This window comes from Diprion similis, chromosome 1, assembly GCF_021155765.1.
Source record: "Diprion similis isolate iyDipSimi1 chromosome 1, iyDipSimi1.1, whole genome shotgun sequence".
Taxonomy (NCBI): Eukaryota; Metazoa; Arthropoda; class Insecta; order Hymenoptera; family Diprionidae; genus Diprion; species Diprion similis.
Window position 1 is genome coordinate 14,008,478 of NC_060105.1, and position 12,729 is coordinate 14,021,206.

Sequence of the window (12,729 nt, forward strand, 5' to 3'; positions counted from 1 at the left end):
TGTATTATTATAATCAGCATCTAGGTGCACAGTATTGTCTCAGATAGATTGTCAGAAATAGTAGATTCTGCATAAAGGCAGCAGAATAGATCTTTCTACCCTGAGCGCAAGTTTACAATATGAGTGATAAGCGTGCGCATGCGCGAACTGAAGGCGAATATTGCGAATATGCTAGGTGTAAAAAGACTTTGTCTTTGTGGTTCGAACAGTACTTCATGTGACAAAAGTACGGTTCATAAGTTTCTTTTTACGGCATGGGCATTGAAAAGTCCACTTTTTGTGGCAGTTTTCGTTCCGTAAAGCGACGCTTTATACGGCAGCGAACAAAGTTGCGGAATAAAGTCTTTATTCCACAGTTTTGATGCGCAGTTCGAAGTGCGCATCCCAAACTGCCGAATAAAGTAGCTTTGTCGAACAGATCGCGACATAACCTCACTCTTCGTTTTGCTTTTCAATGCCCATACCGTAGAAAATATTGTATGTAGCATGCCCGTAAACTGTTTTTTGGCTCGGATAATTTCAGTACTCGTTTCCGGCTCGCCTTCAGCTCGTCCTGAAATCTTTATCCTTGTCGAAAAAAACAGGCGGTTTACGAGCATGCTACATAAATAGGTATTCCATCGTGGGGTATGAAATATACGAGTGAACCGTATTTGCGTTACATAAAACGTATTGAGTACTAGTATTATTCAGCGTGGGCTTGAATTGATTAGATGAGATACTTGATATTGTCAATATCATTAATTCAATTACACTTAACATTGCCTTGCACATGCAAGGTTATGCGAAACACTATTTTCAAGGTACGTACAACAACATCAAGTAACATTAAACTCGTATGAATCGACCACATCAAACGTTAAATTATGTGTGAATTGAGAGTAAAATAGTTAATTAGATTCAAACCATAGATATGAAGCCACCGTGTATGAGAGCGATGTACGATAATATTCCGACAAAGCCCATGTTGAATAATTTCATTTGTAGAGCGGTCAGATTTCATCATAAATGTCAATTGAAATCAAACTTAATATACAATTTTAAGTATGCCAATGAAAAAGCCAAACTTTTTAGAATAGCAACAACAACAACGATGATGACGTTGACCATGGCGAAAACTATAATAATAATGATAATAATAATAATATCGATGATGATGATGATGATGATGATGATGATAAAAGAATGCAATCTTTAAGGTAGATATTTTATCTACGGTCGAGGTACACCTAATTTAGGTTGAATGATATAACAAGTAGAAACGTGAAAAATAATCATCCATTTTTCCATTTTGTCGTGTGGATTTGAGATGAATTTTTTTACTTGTAAGAAAGGAAAAAAAAGGAAGACAAATTGAAATTTGCTCGTGTATGTAGATAAAGCAATACGGGTATAAAAATATGAAGTTATATCAGTCATAGACGTAACTACAAATTCACTTTTAGATATAAAACTATGAAAGGTAATAATTGCCCAACTATTAGTTCTTTACAGACTGAATTCTATATTTATAAAATGTTACCTATGAAATCTTTAGCGTCGGACTAAAAAACACCAAAAATCATATTTTATTAAGCTTCAATTTATGAAATACGTATACATCGAATCCATTTCAAATCTGTCAGGCAGAAAATCGTGATGTCACGGAATTTTTGCTAATTGAATTTTTTTTTTTTTAACAAAAATAGGATGACCCGTATTTTTTTGTTTTCGAAAATTCGCTTCGAAGTTACGGCCATTTGAACGTTTAATCGCGCTCTACCGAAGTTCTTGAAAAACGAAAACTTTTTTCTTAAAAACGCTATAATTTAGAATGAATCGTTGCAACTACTTGATTTTGGTTTGATTTTGAGGATTTTTTGAAAAATACAAAAAATATGGGTAATTTTTTTTGTTCAAAAACGAGATATTTCAATTTGGAATAATTCTGTGACATGACGATTTCCTGCCTGCCCGATTTGAAATAGATTCATCCTATAATTGTATGCTCGTGTGTTTTAATTTTCAGTACAATTTCAATACTTGCAGCTAATTGCAAGTCCGTTCTTGCGTTTTATCCAATATCACATTTGGTACACAATTTTTTGATAAAGTAGAGATTAGAGAAGTTCATTTCAGAAATATCCAACAAATTTTTCGTACCAAAATGTGCCCGTAAAAAACGCGATCTTCATTATTCTATTCATTTAGTTTCTATCAGCACAACAAGGTTGCTATAATACGTTACCTTCGTAGGACACAGAGTCCATAAACAAATATTTTACGTTGGTTCAGGTATGTTCGAAAAATATAACCCCAAAAAGTTACCCCCCCCCCCCCCCCCCTAATCTCATCGTCTCTACTACTTCTTTACCTGCAATTTAACTACAAAATGTTTGTTCTATGAACGTGTGCATCATAAATGCAGATTTTCATGAAATAGGAAAAAATCAAATAATGAACCTAACAATAAATTACATTAATTGCATAGAATATCAAATTACGCACTAGATTCTATGTTATTTGTTTCAATTAAAAGTCGTCTCGCATTCTCGCTATAATCTGTACATGAATCAGAAACTGTTAAGAGGATGATACAGTTAATCCATTCCTATTTTGACTATTGTCAAAGCCTACGCATTACTGATAGGTGAAGATACTGCATTCAACGCAATTCTACCTATAATGGCGAATACTGATATCGAAAAAAAGCTTTCTGTTAAGCAACGGTAATGCCAATGAATGTATTTTTGCAAATGACTCTTGAATGACTACTAATTGCAGGAATATATTTTCTAGCGTTACTTATGCACGAGATGAAAAAGTTTTTGGATAGTTTTGTTCGGCATTGCATGTACAATTGTGTTGACTACGGTATTAATACGTCAGTCCTACGTAGGCTTCGATAATAGAAAAAAAAATGAAATTTTACACGGTCTGTGAGGACTGACTGTAGCATTCTGTCAAGCTAAAAATTGTTTGTCTGTAGATGATATCTGTTAAGTAACATGTGATTTTCTGACGGTCATAGGTACACATAGAATTAATTATAAGGATGTGAGGTTAAATCATTAACGCTTTAATATTGTATATTATAAGGGGCCAGTCATACATGACGTCACGCCAAAGGTGAGAGCCTAATGAAAGTGACGTCAGTTCTTCCAGAGTAGGAAGGCACAATCTGACAAATTGGGAAGCAAGAGAGTTCAGAATGCTGTAGATCAATCAACGTGACATCGTTGTGGGCGGTTTCCAATGTCTAAGATTACTCACAATTAGTATATATCTATTGATAGTAATGCGTTTCTGTAGTTTTTACCTCAAAGTGCACATTCTAAATGTACCCAGTATCTGTGATTGCTTCTTGATATTTTGATTACTCATCAGAGTAGGTATACGTCTGATAAATTTAAGACCTTATTGGATGGATATTCCCAACCCATAGTGAGTCTCGCCGAGAATATTGAACACTTCGCGATGTGATAGAAAGCTGAAAAAATAAACCATAACCGAGTTGATAAGATAATTCTTTTTGAATAATAACAATGCCAAGAAGTTGTTAATAAATTGTTGAAACAAAAATTAATTCAACAAATTTCTAGTGAAATTTGTTGTATTTCATATGGAATGAATTCGTCAATTTTTCTGAATACCTGTGAGTTTTATGGAAATTTTTGATGATTTTGAAAGTTTCGTTTTCCAGAATTTTCTAACCCTCTATTCATGAAACTATTCGTTTCATGCCTCTAAAACTTTTTGAATGTAATATGTAACCATTTACGAGAACTTTTCCAAAAATTCAGAACTTTTGAACCGTTTTTCAAAGTTGAAAAAATCTCGAACCCGATTTTTTCAAAGTCGTTGATAATTTCAAAAAAATTCATACGTGCTCAGAAAAATCAATGAATTCATTCTATATGAAATGAGACAAATTTCACTAGAACTTTGTTGAACATATTTCTATTTAAACAACTTATAAACAATTCTTTGAGATTATTACTATTCAAAACGATTTATCTTATCGACTCGGTTGTGATGGATTTTTTTCAGATTTTTATCTCATCGCGAAGTGTTCAACATTCTCACCGAGAATCACTCTTGGTTGGCAATATTCGTCCAATAAGACCTTAAGTTGCGAGACGCGTAATTGAGGGGACTAATTCCCAACTTTCTTATAGAGACAAATGAAGATTTGGGAAAACGTTAGTTCCATTCTATTTTTCCTGAATTATAGTAATCGACAATGCCCAGAATTCATCGAAGAAACGTAGAAGCAGCTGTCGCCAAAATTCGGCCGTTAGCGAGGGGTAACTAGCGATGAAATAGTTGAGATAGTCGACTTTGAAACGGTATGAAATACTTGTGAAATGCGTTTGAAACAGTATGAAATGCATGTGAAATACCTAGTGTAACACGGTATGAAATGGTTATGGAATACGTAATAGTTGAATCACGAACATATTGAGTAGTTACCCCCTCGGCTATTAGATTTAAGGTGCTTATGAAGACGCGTTGTACACCTCGAAAACGCGGGGATGTAAAACTCCTATACCGCTCAAGCGATCAGAGTGAAACTTGGGCAGTTAATGCCTTATTTTGGCAAAAAGTTGAGCGTCTTATTACTTTTTCAAAATTTGGAACAAAATTTTACAGATTGGTTACCACCCACAGAAATTGGCAAAATTTTCACAGTTGCACTGAATGGATCGAACTATCCGGTGTGATGCCACTTGGCGGTGATGAAACACACATTTTGAGCCCAGTCCCATGAGATTTGATGGTGAAATGACGAAATGGCAGCTGATCTAGTTTCGATTACGAAGAACACCAAAATCTCATTTTGGCGACATTTGTTACCGACATTACGCGCATGCCGGTGATGCATGCGTGTAATGTCGGTAAAAAAATTACTGGCATGCGTGACAGGTCGGTAACAAATGTCGCCAAAATTAGATTTCGGTCTTCTTCATAATCGAAACTAGACCAGCTGCCATTCCGTCATTTCACCATCAAATTTCATGGGACTGAAATCAAAATGTGTGTTTCATCACCCCCTAGTAGCACCATACGGAAGAGTTCAATTCATTCAGTGCAACTGTGAGAAAATTTGGCCAATTCCTGTAGGTGGTAACCAATCTGTAAATTTTTTTGCCAAATTTTGAAAAATTAAAAATATGCTCCACTTTTTGCCAAAATAAGGCATCAACTACCCAAGTTTCACTCTGATCGCTTGAGCGGTGTAGGAGTTTTGCATCCCAGCGTTTTCGAGGTGTACAACGCGTCTTTATAAGCCCCTCAAATCGAAGATATCAGAACAACGAATATTGTCTGGCAAAATATATTGTAATATAGGAGTAGACATCAGAATGATAAAAAAATTGAACGGAATTTTATTTCGAAATAAAATAGGGAAGGTTGCTAACTTCATAACAGTCGAAAATTTCACACATTTTGATCTACTAAAATCTCTCAGCAATAATAACTAACAAAAAGTATCCGCCATGTGTGTGCCAACATAATTTCACCGTCTGCATATATTTTACATGTCATATATAATTCCGTATGTGTGCGTGCTCTTGGCACACCAATAGCTCTTCACCTGTGACCACGATGAGAAGCAGTGCATCCATTAATCAAAATGATGTACATATTATTCTTGTTATTCTAGTCAAAAGCAATTCATTGGGGATGACCTTGCAAAATTCTGAAATATATGATCGATCGGGATCTTTTATAGAAAGTAGTCCACATAAGGTATACAATAATATAGCTATGCACTCAAGATAATGAAAACGTGGACATTCAAAGAAAGAGAAAAATCATTGTTTGAATTAATCGGAGGAAAAAAATGTGAAATTGAACAAGATATTTAGACAAAAAGCTTGACTTTTTGCGCGAAGCAGGACTTGCGTAATTTGTTTTCTATCCTTATTTTAGCATGATCGGTTCAGTAGTTCGTCTGGCAGTCCTTTAGTAGGCAGCATAGTCCTGCCTACCAAAAACTCATATACGACGCAGGCGATTAAAGACTATGGAAAAATTTCCTTAAATACAATTTCAGGTTTAATTCCAAATTTGACACACTCCTTCTAGTGGCTGTGTCTTCAAAAATAATACAAATAATTGCACGAAGAGGCGACGGAAAATGCATGAAATACCTTTCAAATAAATGTAATATAATCTTGTTTCCAACCATTTGGATTTCAATTTCGTTAGTTAATTCTCTGACCTTACTACTTGACTTTGACGACCAATTTTGAAATTCTAAAAAGAATATGCTTGTATTCGTTTACTTCAGGTATACTAGGCAACTGATTTATAAAATGGACGAGAGAACGGATCTTTTTGAAAAATTTCATCTCATTGACCGCAGATTGATGTAACCACCAGTGTATAAGGTTCTTTCTTGAATTATCGTTCAGCGAATATTGAACATTATGCTTCATATTTTACTTGATTTTTTTCACGTGACGTTAGCAAAGTGAAAATTCACACGTCCATTGTTTATTTGGAAACGTAGTTTACGTTTCCTATCCTCGATATTACATTAGTATAGTGCTTTAATGTCTCATTTTATGACTCATTATTTCGAGAATAGTGGGAAAATACTCAAAATACCTCGCCCATGCACATTATTGCACTTAAAATCCGTTATAGAAGACAACAGTAATATACGTCCGAAAAAAAAACAAATTTTTCTTCAATCTTTGCCACGTAATATTGTATTCCACGAATTCTGCGATGAAAAAGTAATCTTTCATCAAAATCTCAACAGATTTCACTTTATAGTTTATCTATGATAACGAAAAACAAGGATCACCTAGCCTGGTCGATAAAAACGGACTATCTCGTAGTCTTAATGATAGATTTGTGAAAGCTAACCATAAAAACGTTACTGTCACGCGATGATGTCATTCTTTTTTATCCATATGTGAAACGTGAATTTTTGCAATCATTTCTTCGTCATCAAAATAAAAAGTTCCATCTTTAATCTGTATGAACACCAAATAAATTGTACAGTTTAACTTCAATATTCCTGGAACGATGATTTAAAAAAGAACCGTAACTTAGCTGTCTACCGCCATGAGGCAGGATCGATTTTTTTTTAAATATCTTTTCATAGGTTCATTTCAAACTTCACTTGCCGTTTTTTGTTTAAACATAAACGATTCATTACAAGTTCGACCTATAAGGAAAAGTTCTCGACGTATTAACCGAAATCAGTCACTGTGGTGGACGTAAGCAAATCCAAGACAGTTGACAAAAGAATATAAACTCGGCAGTTTTGATTTTTGTATTGACGAATGTAATCTTTAATAATGTTGAATATGAATGAATTTTTCAAGGAGAAAAATTAACGGATGACCGCAGAAATCGAACCCAGGACCAGCGGAAGCTTATCCGTGGACTCATTCCAATTAGACCACCAGGCGACTCTGCCATCGTCACGTTAATCTTCCTCATCTGCTCTGTTCAACCCTGTTATTCTTTTTTCAATTTCAAATAATTTTGACAAAAATAAACATGCCGTGTGTCCGTGAGGAAGGTGCGCACCTTATGCGCGTGCGTCAAGGCGTTCGAATTTTATTGGCCGACAGTTACCGCCTGATTGAGCAGGCGACGCAACACCAATCGCGACTGTCAGAAAATGTCCCTAGGAGCACACCGTCAACTGTCTTCGGCTGCTACATCAGGCGGCAACTGTCGGCCAATAAAATTCGAACGACTTGAAGCACGCGTATAAGGTGCGCACTTTTCTCATGGACACAGGACATAAATAACGCCTACAATACTCAACAATGGAATGGAAATATTTCCTTCTTCTGAATAATCTTAGAGTTAATTAAGAAGCACTGATTTCTCTACTGAACTTTTTTGACATCTATAAAGCACCATTAAACAACCAAATTCTAGATATTCAGACATTTCAAATTAGGTGCGAAGCTAACAAGTCTGTTTAATCACATCGTATTATCCAAGTTTCAAGTTTACTTCGAATAGTAGAGAGAAAATCGACAAGCTTTTTCCTGATTCAATTGACTAAATAATTCACTATGCACCGTAAGTATATCTTGACGCGGGCGTTTTGCGCCACTCGAACTGACCTAGTGCCCTAAATACTTATATAAAGGGTGGGTTGCTCTTGGTGTCAACGGTCATATAAATAAAATTGACAAGCAAGTGTTTGACGTTTCGGCCCTTTGAGGGGGGCCCTCCTCACAATCCGTTATATAAAATATTGCTTAAATTCAAATGGTCCGCAAACAGTCATGTCAAGGTCAGGCCTGGGTCGTCATCAAAGGAATCGGAAGAACAAACTTATTTGTCCGGTGTTTGTCCACACAGGTGTTTGTCCACACGGGTGTGTCACGTGCTCCATTTGAATTCTTGAAAATTCTTTCTTGAGATGGTGAAACCCAAAGAACCGGACAAATAAGTTTGTTCTTCCGATTCCTTTGATGACGACCCAGGCCTGACCTTGACATGACTGTTTGCGGACCATTTGAATTTAAGCAATATTTTATATAACGGATTGTGAGGAGGGCCCCCTTCAAAGGGCCGAAACGTCAAACAATTGTTTGTCAATTTTATTTATATGACCGTTGACACCAAGAGCAACCCACTCATAATTTCCCGGTCAAGAAAAATTTTCACACTTATACAAAGGATCTGCATGAAGATATCCATATGGTATAATATTCACACCTACTAGCGCACTTTTTGAAATTCCGTGTTGATTAACGTGACCTTGGGTCCATTCAATTACTAAATTCATCACTAAAATTCGTCTTGTACAAATTTTAGACAGATATTTTCACTACACGATACACTTTGTTGTTTGAAAAGTTAGAAGTTCGGATAAAGCGAAGCACCTTTGTACCGCTTGTGGCCATAACCTTTGATTCGATTAAAAAATACAGCCACAACTGGTACTGGACTGATCAAAACCGATAAATCTATATCTTTGCGCATAGATTCATTTAAGTCGTAGGTATTTATGTCATGAGGACCTGCACAAATTTGTATAATTGTATGACATTATCCTAATTATACAAGAGTATTACGAGAGAAAAATTCGGAAAAGTAAAAAAAATAAGCTCTTTAATTACTGTTAGAAGTTAGGTTTTAAAAACAATGAGCGACTATTAAATAAATATTATTCATAATTTATTATTAAAAACGTATTTAATATATAAAATGTACGTGCATGTAACAAAAAGAAATTTGTCTATATTTCTATTTTGTCCGATCAAATTAATCTTTAAAACTATTCATTCAAACCTGAGAAATAATTAATGAATTTATTTTGATTGTTAAACATCTAAACAAAAAAAAAGTGGAAAAGACAAGAAAAAGAAGAATCCGTATGCAATAGTATGACGTTATTATCAAAGCAAGCGTATAATACTTGAATATAACTATGTGTCATGAATGAAGAACTATGAAATCACGTAAAATGTTCGCCAACTGTCATTGTGGAAAATCTAGTCCTTCTAACGTCTAGCAGAGATAGCTTGACTAAAACATGTCGTAAAAACTTGTAAAGGTAAGAAATCTCGTCGACACTTTGGAGATGTCAACTGTTTTCTATCGGATGTTTATGCAAGTCTTTCAACGAACGTCAATAGAGGTTAAACTTAGATATGGAATAGGAAATAGCGGAAAATTAAATTTTTTTAGACAATTATCGTTGCATAAATTATTTATGCAGAATTCTTCCAGAACTTCATTGCCCTGCCTTGTCAAGGTTCTTCGATTTACTTGTATGGAGTTAAGCATAAGTAGACTCAGAAAACGGTTTTTTTTTCTGTGGTGGTTATAAGAAATTTTTATACTCATTGCGAATAATTCTTACAACAAAAGCATCCGAGGTCGATCTCTCCGATTTTGATCTAGTTCACATATACGTTCTAGTGCATCGAAAACTAAACGACATGTATTTTATTTTATCGGCCATAGAACAGTTTAAAGGGATGAAACTGCTCACCAAAGATGAAGGTGTCAAGCACCAAATAAAATTTCCTCATAACGAGATATAGAAAATATGATTTTTCTAAATTTAAAAGTTTAAAAATTTCGAGGAATACATTTTGCGTCTGATCACTATGGAAAACTGACGTGCAGTATTCGAATTTTCACGAAAACAAATAAATAATAAAACCACGGATATGACTTTATGAATGACTTTATCGCGGCATAGTACAGTATTCCGTCTCATCAATTATCGATTGCTTCATCTCTAATCTTCTACTCCTTTCTCAAATTAAAACAGTTCTCAAGTTCAATTCACAGATTTGAATCAGTAATTGTTTCCGACTTACTTTTCTGAACGTACAACTACATCCCAAAACGTTTCTTTGTTGCACTGATTGATTCTGACTAATCAAGAACTACTAAGTCACAACTTGTGAAATTATTTTTTTCAATAAGGTTTGAATCTGGGAATAGAATTACTTGGTCCTAAGGCATTAATTTTCACTTAAGGTTTGTGAAAACAAACAACTTCAACTCCCATAACTTAATAAAAGAATATTTTTGAAGTTGACCACAAAATTGAAGATTTCCAAAACGTGACATTTTGTATTTTGGTGACTTTTTCTTAAAAGAGACAAACGAAAAATTTGCCTCCTGATTCAATATGACTACTCGAACTGAAATCTTCTAAAAAAAACTGACTATTGCAGAAAAAGTTACCGAATTTTCAAAAAAGTAGAAAATAACAAGTAAGTTTTTTTATTATATTTCTACCTTTTTCGACAAATTTTCTCTGATTCTGTGCAGAAGATTGCAGTTAGTAGAATCGAAAATGAAATTAATTGACACATCTGTAAATTCTGTATGCAATAATCAGTTTCATCTTGGACGGTTTTGATTAAAAAATTAATAACATTATCCCGTATTGAAACACAGCTGAAACTTTTCATTTCCTGCTGTCTAGTTTTGTTAAAAAAAAGAAACAAAAATTAGAAATGGGGCATTTTTGAGGGAATACCTTTCCGTGGCAAACGGGTAAAATGGCACCCACGCAGAATTATGGCACACTGGATCTCATTCTGGGAATATTCACTTTTGAGTTTAGATCCGAAAATATCCCGGCATTGTTTGCGGTAAGAGTTCGGATTATTTCTTCTCTTTGACTTTGAGTAAAAAAGAGTATTTTTCTTGGCAATATTTTCTGACTGCGAGTCATTCTGAGAAAAATAAATATCACAAATTAAAAACAGCTAACTCTACGAAATTTTTGATAGTTGATTAGTCGAGACGAATATACGCAACAATTAGGAAAAAAAAAAAATATAAGTTGGACGAATAGAAATGTTTAGCTTTTTTATACGTGTAATCTTACTATCAGTTGTTCATATTCAAAATAAGTATTCTTTATCTAAATTAAAACCAAACGTTACTTGAATTTATCTTTAAAATTACATAATCCACAAGTCAACCCATATCAACATCATCTTTACCCATTGAAACCAGACAAGTTTTGTGCAATACTTTTCTTGCATCTCGTTTCGTTCCTGAGTTATTCGCCTGAGACAATTAAAATTAAACACCCTGTATATTAAATTAATGTGAGATTGATATTAAAAATGAATAAATTGTGCCTAATAAAAATAATACGTACTCAAACCTATATTAAATAACGACAACTGTAAACTAATCGCTAAAAAAATATTCATTAATGCATGTAGTGTTTAAGCAGTTATACAACATTAGAGTGATATAATATTATTATTGGAAACAAATTGTATATTAAAGAAAAACAATCTGATCACAATGATCACAATCCAAAAATGTTTATTGAAATAAAATGCATTATGACACCAAAGTGTATGACGTGAATAGAATTTTGATCCAATTTTTTATCCTGGGCAGTATGGATCGACACCATATACACGTAGTCTGTTATAGATAATAATTATTCAGAATCCATACGTAAAACTCGGGAACAGTAAAAAAGATATCATTTGTACAAGTGCAGTAAACTTGGTTTCCAGTTAAGAAAAAGTATTGTGGTTCAGTCTTAAAATTATTGCTTTTATGGTAATTTAAACTTCAGTTTATGTAGAGTAATTTCACCGATGGTAATGATCATTCTTTCATAGGGCGTAATTGTTAATCCTCGTGAGAGATTTTACTAGAATATAACTGTTAGCTAATATTGCATAAAATTTAATTTTCAGGTACCAGAATTCAGTTGACACACAGTTCATCTTTTCAGTCGAACACGAGTGACTTCAATTTTGGCCAAATGACAAAAGTTATGAGACAAAGAATGTTTTAAGAATGGTAATAAGAATTCATAATGACTAATAATCCTTGTAATTTCATTTTTAGTTTCATGTTTATACCGCTTTATAAATCAACTTGTAATTTTTCGAATTGTTAATTGTCATGCATTGGTAAAAAAATCTCATTTTAATACGGAAACAGTGGCCACCTGACTGCTGTACCAATTTTGAAATGACCTAATTGAGGGTTACAACGGAATTGTAAGTACAGTTCCCAAAATCAATTTCCACAGACTCGATTTCATCTGGCCATGAAGTCAACAAATCGTATTTCAAGGCAATTTTCTAGTAAAAAAATAATTATGCATAATATTTCACTTCTACGTCATTGTCATTTGTTCCCACAATTATTTAGAACACTATAGAAGATACTCTCTTCTTGAGTAGATTGAAACAATTAGACTAGTATCCCTAGAAAGGTAAGTGCAATAGGATAATTCTTTATCAAATGGAAAGA

At 34.0% G+C, this 12,729-nt stretch overlaps 1 protein-coding gene across 1 annotated transcript in view; it reads right to left on the minus strand.

Moving 5' to 3' along the window:
* Positions 1–12,729, minus strand: part of LOC124407596 (midasin-like) — a 112,212-nt gene that overhangs the window by 78,870 nt on the left and 20,613 nt on the right. The gene's annotated exons all lie outside the window — the stretch shown is intronic.